The sequence below is a fragment of the Atractosteus spatula genome, chromosome 1 (genome assembly GCF_055471065.1).
Source record: "Atractosteus spatula isolate fAtrSpa1 chromosome 1, fAtrSpa1.hap1, whole genome shotgun sequence".
NCBI classification, from domain to species: Eukaryota; Metazoa; Chordata; class Actinopteri; order Semionotiformes; family Lepisosteidae; genus Atractosteus; species Atractosteus spatula.
In genome coordinates this window covers 23,554,298-23,576,112 of record NC_142706.1, presented here as the reverse complement: position 1 = coordinate 23,576,112, position 21,815 = coordinate 23,554,298, and positions in this window count along the sequence as shown.

Sequence of the window (21,815 nt, the reverse complement as noted above, 5' to 3'; positions counted from 1 at the left end):
TTCTCCAGCAACCCTAATAAATGGTCATCTCTGGTGCCTTACTGTCTGGGAGATTCCAAGTGTGAGTCTCATCCCAAGTTGTTTACAACCCTAATGTCAGAGAGCATGGTTACTCATCTTCCACCTCAATCAGCCAATCTGGAACTGGTAGGGCAGGGTAACCCCATGTGGGTCTCGGATGCCCACAGATCTTTCAAACAATGAATGACCGTAGTTCCTCCAGATAAAACAGGCAGCACAGGGCTCCTCCGGTGCTCCTCCTGGACATTCTCCAACTCAGCTCGGACAATCACGTAACGGCCAGTGTGTCCAAGTGCCAGGACTTTCCTTTGTTCTAAGAGTCGAGAACGAAGGTCGCCAGCACATAACCAAAGGATCCACCCGAGGTTAGCCCAGCGGCAAGCCTCGTGAACCCACTGCGAACGCTCACCTGATTGAACTACTGTGAACTGTGAAGTGAACTACTGTCGGAACTGTGGACAGCTGAATCTCAGGATTCAGAACTAGTGCTACATCGGGAACGAACCGGTCTTCTTCCTGTCTAAAGAGTGTGACCTGCTTGGACTCGCAGCCACTTTTCTCTTCTGCACAAACTCTTGCTAGTAAGCCAGAACTAACTAGCCGGTCTTCAGAGAGCCTACTACCAGAGCATCGCAGCAGAAATCTCTCCCTCCTTCTCTCCTTCTCTCTCGTCGCAACAGCACTTGCTGGCACCGGGCCAGAGAGTGCCGATTGGACACAGCAACAGCCTGCCACTGTTCCTTTGTGTCCGCGGGAGATCTGAATCCCCACAGATCGGATGAGTATTCAACATTCTGCATTACAGCTCGAGAATCCAATTGTTACCTCAACCCCAATTGATATATATTCAATTCCTATGAGTGATGTACTTGCTTTCGAGTATCTAGTGTAGAAGTTGTAATCCAAGTTCATTTACGAAACAGTATAAATGAATGGTATACTGAATGTATGTCCCTCTTGGTTTGTAACTCTTCGTGATTGAATATATACCTTTTGTATTCTGCTAACCCTCACTATAAGATCTGTTATGTTTATATGCACATTTTATGCATTAATAAATGTATTCTCGTGTATTAGTATCCGTGTGTGTGCGTTGCTGAGTTGTCCCACAAGGTTGGTCTTCTAATAGCCATCAAATAATTATTTTGTGACTTACTGCTACAATTAATAATTGTCCCAGTAAATGCACAAAACCCCTACATTTATTGGTGCCTCGTGAGAGGATGCCTACATGTGCATATAAATGAGATACTATTGCATTTAAACAGACTTCTTTTTGTGTTTAAATAAGATACTATTGCAGTAAAACGCAAAAAAGTATTGTGTTAAAATGGAATTATATTGTGTTAATATGAGATACTGTAGCTAACACATCACTGCCAACAAGGCTCTCTTAATAACTGCGTTAGTACTCTGTTGGTATTTTTTTCTGGATTTTGAGGATTGCATTCCCATGAGAGTTTTCTACAGTTCTTTTTCTCTCTGTTGTCCATTTGATTCTATACTATAGAATTAATGGAAATGCCTTTTTCAAAACACAACAAAAACAAGCTGTTTCTGTGTCTGCTTGACTCTTGATAGCTTGCCAAAAGGTCCCAATGTGTATTGGAATTGGAATTTTACATACTTTAAAATGTTATTCTGTAAGTATAAATGATGAGACTGATTCGGCTCTCGTAACTACTGAACTCTGTGGTTTGCATAGATCCTAATGCCCCAGTATTGTGATGGGGACAATGCATAAAAAAGGATGAGACACAAAACCGGGGTTCTGACTCTCTGTGGTCATTAAAAAATCTCAAAAAGAGTAGAGGTGTTACCATTGTGTCCTGCCCAAACTTCCCCCTGTCCTTCACCAGTCATGGCCTCCTAATAATCCTCATTTCATGAAGTGGCATCATTACTCTGTTATCCTCTTCACTGATAGCTGATGTGTCATGAGCATAGTGGTGCTGTAATTATTAACATTGCTTAGTCTAACAATGATGTTTAGGTCTAGTAAAATATCCTAAAATATATGTTGACTATTTTTAACTTATTATTTCTATGGTTTAGATTGACCACTATGTAATTTTACTAATGGATGATAAGTCATTATTTGAATATTTTCCCCTGTATTGTGACCAACTAGCTATTGTTGATGTCTATGAAAGAGAGGGATCTCAAACTCAAGAGAAATCCAGAAAAGAAGATGTTTTGCAGAAACTCCATATGAATTTGGGGATAAAATGCAAACATCACCAAACAGATTAGATTCAGATGATGATGAAGACCTTACCTTTAAGGCAAAGTACAAGGGGCAATATGGAAGCAGAAATACAACAAAATAGTTTTTCCTTCAAAATTGAGATAGGATGGTTTGAAAAAAACAGTGACAATGATACTCTGAAATAAGTGAAATGGACAAGAAGAGTGTCCGAAGTACAAAGACAGATTTTGAAGAAAAGTAGGGAAATATTTTTTCTAATCGGAAATCATCTTGTGGATGTGAAGATGAATTCAATTTTTTCAACGAAAGCCCCTTAGTCAAAGAGAAACTGTTTCACAAATGTATGAAAGAACAAAAACATCCAGTGTAGAGTTTTTATCTTATTACCTGCAGAAAGCAGAATAAAAGTGAAAAGTCTTCAGATTCAGATGATGTATCCAGTCTATTTGTAACTTTGTATGACAAACCTGCAGAAAAGGAAAAAGACACACCTTTTGGTGCAATTTTCAGATTTCAATTTTTGACTGTCCACAGTGTAATGTCACAGGGAAAAATAGATCTAATAATGCATGGAAGTCCTTAACTCACACACAGCAAAGCCACTTTTGTAATATGACAGTCCCGTTCAATGCCATTCTCAAGCAGAAGTAATAATATAAGTAATAAACCTTTAATTCTCTTGTTTCTCATAGTCATTTCCTACTTGTCTTTCAAGCAAAAGGGATCCACACGACCCAATTTTTGAATTCCAACCCCAGAGACACAGTTTGTTTGTTTATATCCTTTAAATATTCATCTCATTCTCCAGCTAAAGTCCGTAATCTACTACTGCACTCACTCTCCACTTCCACCATGCCAGGTTTCACCCTGATTACTCCTTTTTGGAATGATTTATATAGTTGCTGACGTCACTCATCTGTCCCATTAGTTAAAAGGTGGGTAGGGCATTTCCTTTTACAAGCCAGCTGACGTAACCTGTTGGCCATCTTGTCAGGGTCTAGGCATATATTGAGGGCTTTAAGGATGTTAGTCGGGAAATACATGCCATTAATAACCCGGCCTCGGAGAATCTTACAACACACTTCAACAAATGAAAAGAGGAATTCAGTAGCTCAAAACCCTTGAATCAGCTGCAAAAAGAGAAAATTATTCTGTGTTTTCTTGTGAAAGTCCCATATATAATTTTTGTTGCTTCATTCAAAACACATATTGATTTTTTGCTTGAAAATATTTCTGGACCAGCACACACATCCATGCTTAACGATAGGAATGAGATCATGTCTGAACAAGTCTTTGGTGAAACTGATGATTTATCTACTACCATTCCTTTAGCATCAAAATCTCCTTCTTATCTCACTTAACACAACGTTATAATAAGAATGCAATGGATGAACTGCTGGAATTTTTAATAAACCATCCAGACATCATAAATGGTGGGAACCTGAGAATCCAAAGACTCTTGCCAACAGGTAAAACAGAAGAAGCAAACCATTTCGGTGGAGTCTTACTGGACACATTTGCAGAGTTCTGGGAGGAGTTTTATTGCAGATCCACACTTGAAAAAACCTACAAGGTGCCTGCATCATGATTTTGTAAAGATGAAGTGGGAAGCCATAGCAAGAATTAAGTTAGTGGGTTATAAGCAATATGGATATTTCACAATTTGATTTTCACCAGCTTTCATGCAGTAAGTGCTGTTTGGAAAGATTCAGTCTCAGCAAGCTGGCATTCTGTCAGTGTCCTGAAGTTCATATTTCCTTCAGAAACACACTTTATCCAAACTGCATTTCTGGATTTCACAATCATGGACATCTCTCCAGTTACTGTAGCTGAAACAGAATTTTTTCCTTCAAAAAGACATGTATGATTACTGCCGTAATATTGGGATCCTGCAACCAATATGTTGCATTCACCAAGCACAGGACTCCATTTATTTCCTTCATCCAACTGCAGAGTCACTATCCCTGCCTATCGGCACATGGCTGCAGGACCATCTGGCATCAGCACCAAATTTTTAACCATGCCTGTAACCCACTCTACTGCGCCCTGGTGCCCAAAGACTGGCCAGATTAGCAATACTAAACGCCCACTTTGAAATGTGAACAATAAGACTATTTTCATATGTGATTTTATTACAGAAAAAAAAACTTGACTTCCTGTGCTTAACCGACACCTGGCTCTCCTGTTCAATCATCAAGTCCCTCTGTGGCACGGCTTGTTTGAATTCAAACAGGCAGGGGTAGGTAGCATTATTGGTATTTATAATCTTCTTTATAGTTTACAGTAAGTCCTGTTACTGTACCTCTTTTCTGTTCTTTTGAGTGTCTTTTTTAAAATGTCTCTGTTCCCCACTCTACTATCATTGCCACAGTCTGTAGACCCCCCAAACCTAATGAGGCCTTTTTAGGTGAGTTTGCAGATTTACTTTTGATTTTACAGATGCAGCCATTCAAAACAAGCGGGCGATACCGCATTATTTTTGGGTGCGGTTGACCTACCGCGAGTTACCGTAAATTCTCATATAGTACCTCATAATACCACGTGGTACCGCAAGTAAAATAAAAGTATCCGGTTTTTCCGCAAGGTGGAGCTAATAAAGCTCAACCTCTCATGTTTGAGCTGTCGCCATCAAAGTCTTTAACGAAGATATTACTAATAGTATTAATAATGAATGACCTTGGACAAGCTGTAAACTCAAAGTATTGCCCTGGTCCACATTCTTTTTTTCATTGACCGTCTTTGTAAAAGTAACACCACAGCATTTCACAATCACACATTTGTTTCCAATCATGCAAAGTACAGTAATTTTTGAGAATCTCCGATTCACCATGCCTTTCACATGCTCATAAAAGAGATTGATTTAGGAACATAAACATATTACTGTATTCAAACTGTACTGTATACAGTATGTATATGTATATTTAATGTCTTTACTGTGCCCGTTTAAGTATTGAATAATTATATGGAATTTTACCACTGAAGGGAAATCTTAGTAGCTGAGCATAAAAAGAATAGGAGCATACTGTAACGCGTGTGAAGGCCATAAACGATATTAATTTTGGAACATAAACATACAGTATATGGCTGGTCTCGGTACTTTAAAGAAAACATACACACCAGTATTCCATTTCTCCCTAAACATTTTAAGCATCGAAGTCTAACTAGCGTGATACCGGAGTCAACAAGCATACTTTTAGAATTTGATTAAAAGGGAATATAATATGGAATCTCGTATCTAAAGAAATTAATAACGATATAATTATATTCATTTACCGCAACACAAGCCGGAATCCAGCCGGAGCCATGACTTTTTTTTTTTAACAAACATTTCTTTGAAAAAATAAAACGTTTCCCTGGGTCAGAGATTAAATAAAACTTCACTCGCACCAAACAAATTTATATTTCTAAATATCACAACATGATCAAATTTAAGTCATTTTAATAACAACGAATAGTCACCTATGCGTTACAATATAAACATTTATATTGATTTAAATCGCGTTTAAATCGCCTTTATTTAAAACCCATAAATAAAGCTGATACTGTTTAGACTTTTAATTATTTAAAACTGTATTACAGCAGCACAATGCACAATGCAATGTAAATCGCTATCTTTGTTTTCTGCGTAATAATGTTCACCTCTGTGTCCAGCAAATTAACAATAGTAATAATAATAAACTTTATTGTATATGGCGCCTTTAAAGGTGGCTCCTCAAAGCGCTTTACAGGATAAAAACAATAACAACAATACTGTTAGGCTGGGCAAACGATTTTTTTTTAAAGAAATACAAAATGAGATATAGTGATGTGTTCCAGCTTAGACATTAACGAAGAGCATAACGAAGGTAATAAAGGTCATAAACGATATTAATTTTGGAACATCAACATATTATGTAAACTGTATGTTGCTGTAATTGGTATTTTAAAGAAAAAATACTGTAAAATCCTGGGTTCGGTACAATGTTTCAGGCATTCATGTGAAGGACAACAGAGCTTTCACTGGCCGATTATCAAACTTTATTGATAAAACAAAAACAAAAACTATCCGACCAAGCCAGAAGAAGACAAAAAGAATAACGGACACAGCGCGAGCCTGCATTCTCTCCTCAGCCGTCCACACCACACTTTTCCCTGGGTCAGAGATTAAATAAAACTTCACTCGCACCAAACAAATTACCACACACTGAACACTGAACATGTTAACCCAAATATGTCTCACAATACTTTTATGGTACATTACTTTGCTAAAATGTATTTAAAAATAAAAACGATTACAAACGCCAGCAGAGAGAGAGACACACACACAGTTCTTCATTGTCAAAAAGTAATTGTTTTTTACTTTGTCAGCACCCAGACAAACGCAAACGCGTTATTAATGAAATGCTTTTATTCATTCTTAATCGAACTCACAAGTTGACATCTGCTGTTGAAGCTCTGTGAGACTAGACTCACACATGGCTAGACTTGACTATTTAACCATGAGATTATGTTTATGTTTATTAATCTTCCTTGTTACGCACTGTAGTGTGCTCTCACGAGGCACCAGTTCTGTAGGGGTTTGGGCATTTACTGGGACAATTATTAATTGTAGCAGTAAATCACAAAATGATTATTTTAATGGCCTTAGAATTCAACCATGCGATATAACTCAAACAACGCACACACACAGGTACTACTACACGAGGATACATTTATTAATACATAGAATGTGCATATAAACCTAACAGATCTTATCGTGAGGGTTATCAGAATACAAAAGGTATATATTCAGTCAGTTACGAAGAGTTACATATATCAAGAGGACATACGTTCAGCATATCATTCATTTAGACCGTTTCGTAATTGAACTTGGTTACAGTTTCTACATTAGATACTCAAAACAAGTACATAACTCTTAGGAATTAAATTGATATCAACTGGTTGGGATAACAATTGAAGTCTCGAGCAGTAATGCAGTGAAGTTGAATACTCATTTAATCTTTGGGGATTCAGATCTCCTGCAGGCACAAAGAAGCAGTTGCAGGCTTGTTGCTGTCCAATCCGCGCTCTCTGGCTCCGTGCCAGGCTGTGCTGTGCTGCTTGCGACAGTGCGCTGCTGATGCTCTCTGAAGACCGGCTAGTTAGTTTTGGCTGAAACTAGCCAAGTTTGTGCACAGGAGAAAAGTGACTGTGGGTCCAAGCAGGTCAGGAAGAGGACCGGTTCGTTCCTGATGAAGCGCTAGTTCTGAATAGTGATTCAGCTGTCCACAGTTCCGACCTGTTCATGAGGCTTGCTGCTGGTGCAAACCTTGGGTGGATCCTTTGGTTACTCGTGGCAACCTCCGCTCTAGACTCTTAGAACAAAGCAAGGTTCTGGCACTCAGACACACTGGCCGTTCCGGGCTGAGTCTCAGGATGGTCAGGAGGCACGCTGCGAGAATGTCCTGCCCTTGGGAGCCTTTCTGCTCCTGGGCCGTCCTGCCCTGGAATTGTCTCGCACCCCTGGAATTCTCCTTTTGGAATTCCCTTTAGAATTTCTCACAGGCTCTCTGTGTTGCCTGTTTTTACCTGGAGGAACTTCAGCTCGTTCATTGGCTGAAAGTTTCATGGGCATCAGAGCCCACGTGGTTTACTCGGCCCTACCAGTTCCTGATTGGCTGATGATGAGTAACCATGTCCTCTGACCTTGGGGTTGTAAACCACTTGGATGAGGCTCTCCCTTGGAATCTTGCAGACTTTTAGGCGCCAATGGATGACCATTGATCATGATAGCCAGGCTTAGCTAAGTGCATCCCCATTTGGGAGCTGTCCCTTATCAAAAGAAAACATCTTTAAATCAGCCTGCATGAATAGCTTCTCTGTGGCTGCACCACAGAGATGAAGAGAGAGATGGGGCCTCATTTGGGAAAGCACAGCGACACTTAATTCTGTCTTATTAACAAGCATTGCCGCTACAGCACTGAGAATGATAAGCACCCCAAACACGGGGGCGGCGTAGCGGTTGGCTCTGGCTTTCCCATCTATACCGATGCACTGCAAGTACAACCCCCCTCTCTGTGGGAGTGCTGGCTGTGACGAATTAAACCGGTTTCACAGGTATTTTCAAAGTAGAAGGGGGCGAGATTTCCAGTGAAAAACACCTCCCCCCCTCCAGAACCCAGTAAGTACAGTACTTACTAGTTAAGAAAGCTAGGCTCCTCAATGAAATCGCTTTAACATGCTAATGCGTTGGTGTAACAGTCCGGGCGTGGCAAGCTTCTAATGTCTCCCGACTACGGCGAAAGGAACCCTTCTTTCATTGGAAGACAATGAACATATTCTACCCGTACATGAGAATATAATGCTGGCGCGTGGGCGCGTGAGTGCTGTACCAGCTGTCAAAAAAAAGTTTTTTTTTTTTTAAAAGTCAATTGAGTGTCCATAATATTGCAGTAAGTGAAAAGACAACGGGCATTCTTCCTCCCCCTACATTCTCAGAGTAGAATAGAATTTATTATTAACACAATTTATTACAGTGCTAAATTTAATATTATTGATTACTAATAATTTATGCTAACACCTAGCTTTCTTAACTAGTAAGTACTGTACTTACTGGGTTTTGGAGGGGGGGGGGAGGTGTCTTTCGCTGGAAATCTAGCCCCCTTCTACTTTGAAAATACCTGTGAAACCGGTCTAATTCCGTATTAAATTCCATCTTAATTCCATATTTAATTCCTTCACTTCTGCATAAGCTTTCTGGAGGAACAGTGGATGGGATGCGGCTCTTTCTGGGAATACTGCAAATTCACAGGTGCCTGACTTGATGGAATTCACATTATCATATTCACATATCACCCCCCCCCCCCCCTCTCTCTCTCTCTGTCTCTCGCCCTCCCCCCTGTGTATTGTCTGTTTAGGGCAAGCGAGAGAGAGTGTGCTGTCCTTTGACAAAACAAGGCTCGCCAGATAATGTGAATCCAAACCTGTTTTTCTATCTTTTAAAGTCGTGCGATGTGTAAGCAGGAACACATCATTATATCTTACATATGAAAAATACATAATATAGCTCCCAAACAAACGCAAACGTGTTTTTAATAAAATGCTTTTATTCACTCATAATCTGACAATTTCAGGAAGACTAAGGAAGGACTAAGGAAATTGTCATCTGTTGTTGAAGCTCTAAGCTTGGTGACTTTGAGACCACTTGTTATCCCAAGTTGTTTGAATCGCCACAATTCAAATAGAGAAAAAAGAGCTGACTGACAAGATTTAAGATGTGGCTGTCAGTGTTGGATTAAAAAAAACACGTTGCCCGACGTAAGTTGCATTGCTTGAAAAATAATTTTATTTCGAGAGACTGGATAAGTAATTCAAGTGTTTTTTTAACTTCCTGAAAAACAAGTAATAATTTAACAATATGTGCAAAAGTTTTATGTTATGTCGCTGTTGTGAATGTCTGTGGAGTTTATCTTATTTGCCTGTCCTGGCTGTGCTCTCTCGCTCGCCCTCCCCCCTCTCAATTCAGTTCAATTCAATTCAATTCAAGGTGCTTTATTAGCATGACAGATGGGTACAATCAGTGTTGGGTATTTACTTTGTAATCTGTGGTCCTTTTAACTGTTTTTACATCTACTGTATTGCTTTGAGATGCCACTTTTAAAGGTGATATATAAAATCAAGGCTTTAACTTGCTTTAACGCCGCAAGTCTGAGTTCTTGTGTCCGTCCTATCCGAACCCGAAAGTATTACAATATGTATCTTTATAGCAGGTGGTGTACAGCTTTTTAGTATAGATTACACTTTTCTAAAATGTATTTAAAAAATAAAAACGATTACAATCTAATCTTTCCACGTTTGATCCCAAGATCCCAAGAAAAATAAATCTAAATGGGGAGAAAGCTATGCTGAAAGTTTATTAAGATACTTAGAAGACAAAGATATCAATTTATGTTGCATTTGTCTGATTGTGAATCAAAAAACACATATATTTAAACACGCGTTTGCGATTTAAATCAAAACGCGATTTAAATCAATATAAATGTTTATACTGCAACGCATAGGTGACTATTCATTGTTATTAAAATGACTTAAATTCGATCATGTTGTGATATTTAGAAATATAAATTTGTTTGGTGCGAGTGAAGTTTTATTTAACTCTGACCCAGGGAAACATTTTATTTTTTCAAAGAAATGTTTGTTAAAAAAAAAGTCATGGCTCCGGCTGGATTCTGGCTTGTGTTGCGGTACATGAATATAATTATATCGTTATTAATTTCTTTAGATACGCGATTCCATATCATATTCCCTTTTAATCAAATTCTAAAAGTATGCTTGTTGACTCCGGTATCACGTTAGTTAAAGACTTCGATGCTTAAAATGTTTAGGGAGAAATGGAATACTGGTGTGTATTTTTTCTTTAAAGTACAGAGACCAGCCATATACTGTATGTTTATGTTCCAAAATTAATATCCTTTATGGCCTTCACACGCATTACAGTATGCTCCTATTCTTTTTATGCTCAGCTACTAAGATTTCCCTTCAGTGGTAAAATTCCATATAAATATTCAATACTAAAACGGACACAGTAAAGACATTTAAATCTTTCTACGACCGACCAACGCACCATGAGTGCCCCTGTTGGTCAACCAATCACGTACCGCGGTATTTTGCATCATCGCGCGTCAAGATGCACAAGGCCGTAGCCAATTACCTCCGGTACGTGTCTGTGCTGTGCACTTTGAATGGTTGAATCTGTATGTCTCAGATTTAAGGGTATCCTTACTTTTGGTGACTTTAATATACTTATTGACTTACAGTCTTCCAATTTAGCTAAGGATTTTCTAGCTCTGGGATGCTTTGATCTAACCCAGTTTGTTATTATCCCAACACTTAACAAAGGCACACCCTTGATTTAATTATTGCAAATGACTCTGTTGTTTCTCAGCCATCTCTTTTTCTTGCTCTGTCCCCTGGTATACTGACTGTCTGTATTCAATGAAGGCAGTCTCCCGGAAACTTGAACGTAGGTGGTGTCTTTCTGGCCTATATGTACATTATCAGGCTTGAAAAGAATATATGTCTGAATATAAGGATACAATATAGTCTGCTACATCCAACAACTTCTCTCACAACATTAAAAGATCAAGTTCACATTTATTTGTCATTCCAGCCATATACAAGTATCGTTATACGAAATATTGTTCCTCCTGGTCCACAGTGCAAATACGGACAGAACAGACAGGACACTGACATTGACATCGTAGACAGGATACACATAGTGCAAAGTGCAGATAGTGCAAATTAAAAGGCAAATACATAATACGTTATACACAACAAACTGGGGGGATTTAAACCCTGTTTTTGGAATTGGAGTGGGTGCAAGTAGATTTCAGGGTGTTGAGGAGCCTGACAGCCTGCGGGAAAAAGCTGTTACCGTGTCTGGTGGAGCTAGCCTGAATCTTTTCCCAGAGGGTAGGAGGGCAAAGAGTTTATGGGAGGACTGAGAGGGTTCATCTACTATACTGGAGGCCCTGTGTAATTAGCATTTGTTATAGGTGACAGAAATGGAAGGGGGAAGGCTCCAATGCTCTTTTCAGCTTTTTCCACAATTCATTGGAGGGTCTTGCAGTCTGAAGTGTTGCAATTCCCAAATTAAACAATGATACCGCTGGTCAATGTGCTCTCAGTTGTGCTTCTGTAGAAAGTGGTAAGAATGGGCAGGGGAAGGATTGCCCTCCTCGGTAGCCGCAGGAAATAGAGTAAACAGCTGCTGTGCTTTCTTGGCTGGGGAGGTGGTATTGAGGACCAAGTGAGGTCATCTGTAATGTGTACACCAAGAAACTTGGGAGCCATTGATGTACAGTGGGGAGTGATGAGCATGGTCCCTCCTGAAGCCAATGATTATCTCTTTTGTTTTGTTTACATTAAGAAATAGCTTGTTGTTTGTACACCAGTCCACTAGTTGCTCCACATCTTCTCTGTATGGTGCCTCATCGCTGTTACTAATGAGGCCCACCACTGTCATGTCATCAGCAAACTTGATGATGCAGTTTGAACTGTGCTTGGCAGTACAGTCATGACTCATCAATGTGAAAAGCATTTCGTTGAGCAAACAGCCCTGGGGGGTTCCAGTGCTCATTGTGATAGTGCTGGAGATGCTATTACCGATCCGGACTCTCAAGGTCTCTTGGTCTGCAAGTCCAGAATCCACTTACAGGGGGAGGTGTTAAGGTTCAGCAAGCTCAATTTTTCTGTCAATTTCTGGGGGATGATTGTAATAAATGCTGAACTGAAGTCAATGAAAAGCATTCTTACATAAGAGTCTTTCTTATCCAGGTAGGACAGGGCCAGGTGAAGGGCATCATCAGTAGACTGGTTGAGGCGGTACGCAAACTGAACGGGGTCAAGAGGGGTAAGGAGTCTGGACTTTATGTGGCTCATGACTAGTATCTCGAAGCACTTCATGATAATTACTGTGAATACCTCACCCGGTAGTCATTGAGGCAGGACACAGCTGACTTCTTTGGCACTGGTATAGTTGTGGTGGATTTGAAGCATATGGGGATGACCGCCTGTCACAAGAAGATATTAAAAATATCTGTGAGGATGTCAGCTAGCTGTTCTGAACATTTCTTGAGCACGCGACTAGGAATATTATCGGGTCCAGCAGCCTTACGTGGATTAACTTTGGCTAGTGTCCTCCTTACATCAGCTGCGGACAGACAAAGCACCTGATCATCGGGAGCAAGTGTGGTTTTGCTCGCAGGCACAACGCTAATTGCTTCAAACTGTGCATAGAAGTTGTTCAGCACATCTGGGAGGAAGGCATCACTGTAACTGACATGTGGGGTAGTCCTGTAATCAGTAATGGCCTGGATGTCCTGCCACATGCATAGAGTTTCTCCGGTGTCCAGAAAGTGGCCATGGATTTTTGTGCATAAGTGCGCTTTGCCTCCCTGATGGCACAAAAGAGGTTGGCCCTCGCAGTCCTGAGGGCTGTCTTGTCGCCTGATCTGAATGCAGCATCATGAGTTCTTAGCAGTGCGTGGACCTCTGCAGTCAGCCATAGCTTCTGGTTGGCCAGTGTGATTGTGGATTTGGAGACAGTGACGTCATCTATACACTTACTGATGTAGCCTATACACTTACTGATGTAGTAAATTACCATAACAGCCCTAGACACCTTTTCGCCACCATCAATAGACTGCTAAAGCCAGACTGCCCCGTCTCATTACCTGCCTCATTCCAACTTTGCAACATATTTTTAGATTTCTTTAAGATAAACAACATACGGCATCACATTCTCTTCAAAACACGACACTTCCACACCTCCTTCCTGTTTGCTTAACTTTACTGGTTCCCTTTTCTCTTACTTCTCTCTTCTTGACTCTCCATCCCTCAGTTATCTGGTTTCGCATATGAAATCCACCACCTGCCTATTAGATGTCATTCCCACAATTTTATTTCAGTACTGTATCACTACTCTCTGCCCTATTATCCTCAATATAATAAGAGAATCCTTAAACACTGGCGTCACACCAACAGTCCTCAAAACTGCGGTCATTACACCTGTGCCAAAAAACCCAAACATAACTATGGACAATCTAAACAATTTTCTTCCCATCTCCAACTTACCCTTTCTTGCAAAAATTCTGGAACATGCTGTTGCAATTCATTTAAATAACCACCTCATTGAAAATAACCTTTTTGAAACCCTCCAATCTGGTTTCTGACAACTTCACACCACAGAACCTACCCTGGTCAAAGACACTTCTAATGATTTCTAATGACTAATGATCTTCTAATAGCTTCTGATACTGGTTCTCTTTCTATTCTGACACTGCTTTTAAATGGTTCAAGTCTTACCTCACTGATCGCTGTCACTATTTCTCTCTTGGCAGATTTAGCTCTAAAATTGAACTTGTCAAGTCTGGTGTTCAGCAGGACTTGAAACTGGGCCCCCTACTTCTCAGTATTTCTGTTTCCACTTTGTCAACTTTTAAGAAAACGATACGAGGAAGAAAAATCACTCTTTTTTGCACATAAAAAGTGTTTTTTAACTATCTAAGCCTGTTATTTTGGCTTTCAAAATCATGCAATGTTTCTTTTAGGCAGGAACACGTTATTGTTTCTTATTTTTGTTTTTCTTTAAAAAATTAAAATAATCAGTTGCCCATCATGCCACACAATATTATCTTTTTATATGTTTTTGAGAGACTTCATAACTCATAACTTCATAACTGATACATTAAAAATGTAACATAATGCAATTTAGCATTATGAGCTCGCTTACACATGGGATCCGTTTTATTCAAAATAATGTTCCTAAAAATTCAACCAGGTACTAGATGTTGTTTAAATAAAAGCTGTGAAAATTTTCAAAAATTGCAATCTTTAAAATGCCTGTAAGTTGTAGGTTCTGCATCATTTTTCACAAAGTTATTGACATTGGAAACATTGCGTCTTATAAATAGGTGTTTCAATAAGAAAGCCAAGGTTATGAAAACCGGAGAAAACAAATGACTGTGAAATTTATTTTTGAAATTACTATTTATTATTAATAAATTAATATTGTTAATGATGATCAGATATGTTTTCATAGTTTCAGTGGTCCTTTTAATACCACTTTGTTATTATTGATTATAATTATAACATATACAATTTAGTTTTAAGGTTTGTTGTAAAGGCTTATGTTAAATTGCCCCTCTGGGAAGAATAAACTATTCTGAATTGAACTGAATTGAATTAAACTGGTTGAAATTGTTTTTTGCTCCCACTGTTGAAAGTATTCATGTTTACTCATTCATGTTTTTATTAATATAATTTAATATTGAATACATTGTAATATATAAAAATAATAAAACATAATATAGTGTACATAATATTTACTAGTTCAGGTGGGTAGCTGTGTTAGCATGCGTAGGCTGCAAAGGAAAAATTAATAGGTTTATTCCATGCTGAAAAGAGAAGAAAGGAAACAATGTTTTGGCTGCGGAACCTATACACCCAAAGAAGACTCCACAGCCAAAATGTTGTGTTTCCTTTCTTCTGAAGGAACCTATTACTTGTTTCTTTGCATATTTAATATTTTATTTTTTTTAAAAAGGGGTCTTTGTTTGTTAGAAAAAAAAAACTCGTGCCCTAAATGGGAATCAAACCCAGACCTCTGAAGTATGAGAGGCATGCACCAAACCCACTGCACCAATACGCAGCACGCAAGCACAGTTGAAAAGGACAGGTCAAAATGTTACTAAAGTTATCATGAGTGAATGAGTCAAAGAAAAAATAAAACATGTTTACAAAGAAAGTGGAATGCGGTAATACTACCAGTTATATAAATAGATTTTATTTAGATCCTTAAATTAATATCATTATTAATTTCTTCAGTTATGCAATTCCATATAATATTTCCTATTAAGCGGATTCTATAAAGTACTGTGCATGTTTTTTTACTGCAACGACAGCTAGTATTCATAGAAAGGGTTAAAACATTATAGCTCTTTATAAAGTATATAGATTTGATATAGTCAGTATGAGCAAGTCAAAACTTTCCCAAAATAACCACAGTAAGTGACCGAGTTAAAGACTTTGACGCATACAATGTTTATGAAGAAAGTGGAATACTGCTGTGTATTTTTTTTTGCTACAACTACCAGCCATATACAGTGTGTATAATGTATTTGTATTCCTAAATTATTATAATTTATAACATTCAGAGACATTATGCTCCTGTTACTTTTATGCTCAGCTACCAAAAATTCCCTTTAGTTTTGAAATTCCATATTAATATTCCATATTAAGTGGATATAAACATGCACAGTAGAGAGATTAAATGAAGCAGTCATTTCACTAACATCTAATGCACCACACATGCCACCTGTTGATCAACTTTGGCTGCAGTAATGTGCAACTTCAATAACGTATTATAGGGTTTTGATGCACATTCCAAATGGCTACGTCTGTACTTACAGATGCAGCCACTCAAAGTTTGGGATACAAACCCGTACCGCACACAACTACGCACGAGCCACCGCGCCGTACCACGGTACATGATTGGCTGGCCAAAATGACTGACAGGGGCACTCTTGGTGCATTGGTCGGTAATGAAAATACTTAATCACTTAATCTCTTTACTGTGCATGTTTTAATATGCTTAGTATTGAATATTTATATGGAATTTTACAACTACAGGGAAATTTTAGTAGCTGAGCATAAAAAGAATAGGAGCATAACGTATTAAAAGGTCCTAAACTATATTAATTTAGGAACATAAACATATTATGTAAACTGTACTGTATATGGCTGGTATTGGTTTTTTAAAGAACAAATACACACCAGTATTCCATTTCTCCCTAACCATTTTAAGCATCAAAGTCTTACATGTGGTTATTTCGGAAACGTTTTTTACGTGTTCCTTCTGACCATATTACTGTACTGTACGTTTATATACTTCGTGAAAATTGATTGTTTTAACCTTTTCTGCAAATATGTTCCTTATCGGAGTAAACAAAAGCATACTTTTAGAATTTGATCAATAGTGAATATAATATGGAATCGCATATCTAAAGAAATTAATAACAATATAATTATATCATGTACTGTAGCACAAACAGTAGTATAAGACTTTTCATTGATATGTGTATGGCTGTTTCACTATTTAATATGTCACTCTGTCTGTGGTGTGATGGCTTAAGTGCCTGACTTATAAGGTTGAGGGTGGGTGTTCAAATCTAGCTATCGCCATGAGTTTTCTTTTAACAAATAAAAATTGGCATTATATTGACATTTGTTCACAATATGTTTGAAGCTAAGTCATTTATTAATAACAATGAATAATTTCAAACTGCTACTGATATTATTACTGACAATAAATATTATCAACACTATACTGAATTTGTTGGTCTTTCTAAATATCACAAAACATTCAAAGTTAAGTGATCACCATTTTCCAGGAATACTTGCGCTCGTTATCACAGTAAAAGAAACTCTTTTCAGAATTCTTTTCAGAATTTAATTATTATTGTGGAAACGTTTTTATGTGCTCTTTCTAACCATACTGTGTATATACTTTGTGAGAAAAGTGATATTTTAACCTTTTCTGCGAATACGCTCGCTATCTGAGTGAACAAAAGCATACTTTTAGAATTTGATTAATAGGGAATATAATATGGAATAGCGTTATCTAAAGAGTATGCTTGCCAGCACAGTGACATCACCACCTTTCCCCGTGAACAGCTAGTCAAATAGGCAGTAAAAACATTTGTCTGTATGTCCGTGGAGGGAAGGGGGACTGTCTTTCATTGGAAGATATGCCTATTCTACTCTGAGAATGTAGGGGGGAGGAAAGGTGCCCCTGGTCTTTCCACTGATAAACTTGTATTAACAAAAACTACAGTATGCTTAAGAGTTGTTAAACAGGTTTTAATTTATTTTTTGGCACAGCCAGCCAGTGTGTGAGATATTGCTGTTTGATCTGTACTTGATCTTTGATCTGAGCTTTAATAGAGAGCTTATCTCTATTAATATAACTATCAAGTGGTATTAAATGCAACTTTTTGTACAGATGACACTTTTCTCAAATTTATTTAAAAATAAAAACGATTACAATTGGCACGCCTGTAGCTTTTTCACGAAACCTCCTAGTTACGAAAACACTTGCTGTGTGTACAAAGTACATTGTGACTGTTTTCGCAGCCTTCACTATTTCATTTTTAAGCCATTTTTTGTACCACGCTCGAATATTCTTCTGTCCATATCTTTGGAAGGGAAACACAGAAAGCCTTCAAACCAAATGCATTTTAAAGACCACAACTTGTGAAAATTTTCACAGCCTCCACATAAAACTAATTCTCTTTTTTTAAACCTCCAGTCTTTCATAGATGCGTAATTACACACTAACTGGAACCCAGAGGGACATTCACATCGCGAGAAATACTGCTCAATACGGCTTCGTGCGAAAAACCCGTATATCACCATAGGAAGCAGAACAGCGCAGGCTCCAATTACCCAGACTGTAAGTACAGGAATAAAGCTTTGTTTGATTTCTGAAACCCTTTATTTATGTCCTGTTTTCATTCAGGTAAGGGTCAACTATATACACAATACTACTAACAGCAGGAAAATTCAAATATTTACTTTTATTTCAGTTTCACATTGGTTCTGAAAATTAACACGTAACTATTATACTATGCTGTGCAGTATGGGGTGGCTGTTTACTTATCAATAGTGCCTGGAATCTAAAACCATTAGAAGGGTTACAAACAACAGGAGGCCATTCACTCAATCTAGCTAATGTAGTAGTTAATAATGTATTAATCTGAGGACCTTATCCTGCTTTTTTTAAAGAAGCCCAACTAATTAGACAGCCAGAATCCTGATTGGGATGCATTACGCCTGTCTTCAAGTCCTCGCACTGGCTTCCTATCAGGTTTGACTATCTGTCTGACTCTGGTCTTCTAGCTGTCCTCAAGAACATCTACATTCTGTCGGTAACAGGACCTTCTCTAGCTGCACCCCAGAGCTCTGAATTTCTATCAACAGTGATATCAGAGTCAACTATCCTGAGTGCATTTAAATCTAACCTCAAAACCTCTCTTTTCAGAAGACATAGTGTCTGTATCTGCATCATTTTCTAATTTTGGTAGCACTTCTAACTGCTTGTCTTTCTAACAGTATATGTATTTACAGATGCAGCCATTCAAAGTGCGCGGCACAGACACGTACCGCGGGTAATTGGCTATGTCATCACGCATCGTGACGCGCAATACCGCGGTACGTGATTGGTTGACCGACAGGGGCACTCGTGGTGTGTTGGTCGGTCGTAGAAAGATTTAAATGTCTTTACTGTGCCCTTTTTCGTATTGAATATTTATATGGAATTTTACCACTGAAGGGAATCTTAGTAGCTGAGCATAAAAAGAATAGGAGCATACTGTAATGCGTGTGAAGGCCATAAACGATATTAATTTTGGAACATAAACATACAGTATATGGCTGGTCTCGGTACTTTAAAGAAAAAATACACACCAGTATTCCATTTCTCCCTAAACATTTTAAGCATCCAAGTCTTTAACTAACATGTGAAATAGCGTGTAAAAAAGTGGTAGTTTTAAGCTTTTCTGCTAGTATAATATGGAATCGCGTATCTAAGGAAATTAATAATGATATAATTATATTCATATACTGCAACACAGTAGTACACGCTGTACAATGTCTGTTGATTATGTATGTGTAGGGCTGTTTCACCTCTCCTCACGTGACCTTGCCGGTGGTACTGTGGTCTACGTTCCCGACTTGTAAACCAGAGGTTGTGTGTTCAACTTTTTCTTTTAATAAACATGTCTTTGAAAAAATAGAATAGCAATATTATGGACAATTAATTGACAATTAATATAGAAAAGCACATATTAAATTTGGGAAATAGTTTTAATATGTAAATAGTTCCCTGGTTCTGCACCCCTGACCAAGATATTTGACAAAGATATCCAGACACAACTGTATGAGCTCCACCAGTAAAACTCAAAGTATTACGCTGGTCCACATTATTTGCAACTGTCATTTTAAATGAAAATACTATTTTTTCATCGACAAAAAGTAACACCCACCACAGCATTTCGTTGATCTAACTAACAAGGATGGGACATAAGCTAGCCAATATGATAAAGGAATAACTTACTTTTTTGTTTATTTCTTTAGCACATTTATTTGAACATTTCCATTGATTGTACAAGCACTGAAAAACTGTTCAATCCCTAGTTCGTCTGGCATTTTCTTTTACTATAACAGATATAAAAACTCTCTTGCTTTTAACAGAGCGTTTCATAATTTCTAACAACAAAAATGATTTAAACTGCGACACTTTCATCATTCGACGAGAGCTCAAAATATCACAAGGATCCTCAAGAGATCAACAAAGACAACAGAAAAAGATAAGTGTATAATATATTGTCCATGTGAATCCAAGCCTTTTTACCTACGCTAAGAAGAAGTCTTTAAAATTTCTTCATTACACAGTGAAGTCAAAATTCCGGGATGTGCCTATATTAGTACGCTGGGCAAACGTTCCGAGGTCAAGCACTCGTGGTGCATTGGTCGGTAGTGAAAAGATTTAATCATTTAATCTCTTTACTGTGCACATTTTAATCCGCTTAGTATTGATTATTTTTATGAAATTTTACCACTAAAGGGAAATTTTAGTAGCTGAGCATAAAAAGAAGAGGAGCATAACGCATCTGAAGGTCATAAACAATATTAATTTAGGAACATAAACATATTACCATACGTAAACTGTACTGTGTATGGCTGGTCTTGGTAGTTTAAAGAAAAAATACACACCAGTCTTCCATTTCTCCCTAAACATTTTAAGCATCAAAGTTTTATGAAACTGTCCCCAGATATGCGATTGCTGTATAGAATGAATTTTAATTTAAAAAAGTATTTAACACGAAAATTAAGCTGTTTATGTTCCTCCGCCTGAGAATATAGTCACTCGTTGCTACGCAACGCAGAAACACAGCCACATGTAACTAGCAAAGAGAGGACATTAGCTAGCCAATATGATAAAGGAATAAATTATTTTTTATTTCTTTTGCACATTTATTTGAACATTTCCATCGATTGTACAAGCACTTGGAAACTGTCCAATCCCTAGTTCGTCTGAATTTCTTTTATGCTCCGGGCATTCTCCCGGTCTGGCGCCGGTCTGTGTCTTCTAAGATATAATGCAGGCGATTTGTGTTAAAATTGGGTTTCCAATAACGCTGCAGCAAAATCTTGTTTTTATGTCCACTATAACGGACAATCTCCCTTGCTTTTAACCGAGCGTTTCATTATTTCCTAAAAAGAAAATGCGACAGAATTCTGGGGTGTCCCTATACTAGAGATTACGGTACTGCTTCAGAATGGTGATTGGCTGACACCATCTCACACCCCTCTGATTGGGGAAAAAAGACCTGCTGATTTGTTCTACACACCAGGAAGACAACATATGTTGCTTCTATTCGAAAATCGTATTTTAAAAGTTTAATTAAGAAGTAAAAGCCTTACAGCGTACACAGATTTCTAAACTGATCAGGAGGAAGAAAAATCACCTGTGTTTCGCTCATAAAAAAGTGGTTATTAACTATCGAAACCTGTTTTTATTTTGCCTGGCAATCTACCTGAATGCCGAACTACAGTATCTGAGAAGAGACACAATTGAACTAGTGTTGATAATAAGAGAGAGAGAGAGAGTCCCCGTTAACCCCATTTTGATTTAAATCGCAAACGTGTGTTTAATTAAATGTATTTTTTGATTCACAATCAGACAAATGCAACGTAAATTGTTATCTTTGTCTTCTAAGTATCTTAATAAACTTTCAGCATAGGTTTCTCCCCGTTTAGATTTATTTTTTTGGGTATTTTGGGATCAAACATGGAAAGATTAGATTGTAATCGTTTTTATTTTTTAAATACATTTAAGAAAAGTGTAATCTATACTAAAAAGCTGTTTTTATTTAATACCACTTGATACTTATATTAATGGAGTTTAGTTGATACTGTTTAAACTTTTAATTATTTTAAATTGTATTACAGCATTGTACACATGCTTAAAAAAGAAGAGAGAAAACACAAGCCTTCTTCAGGTGCT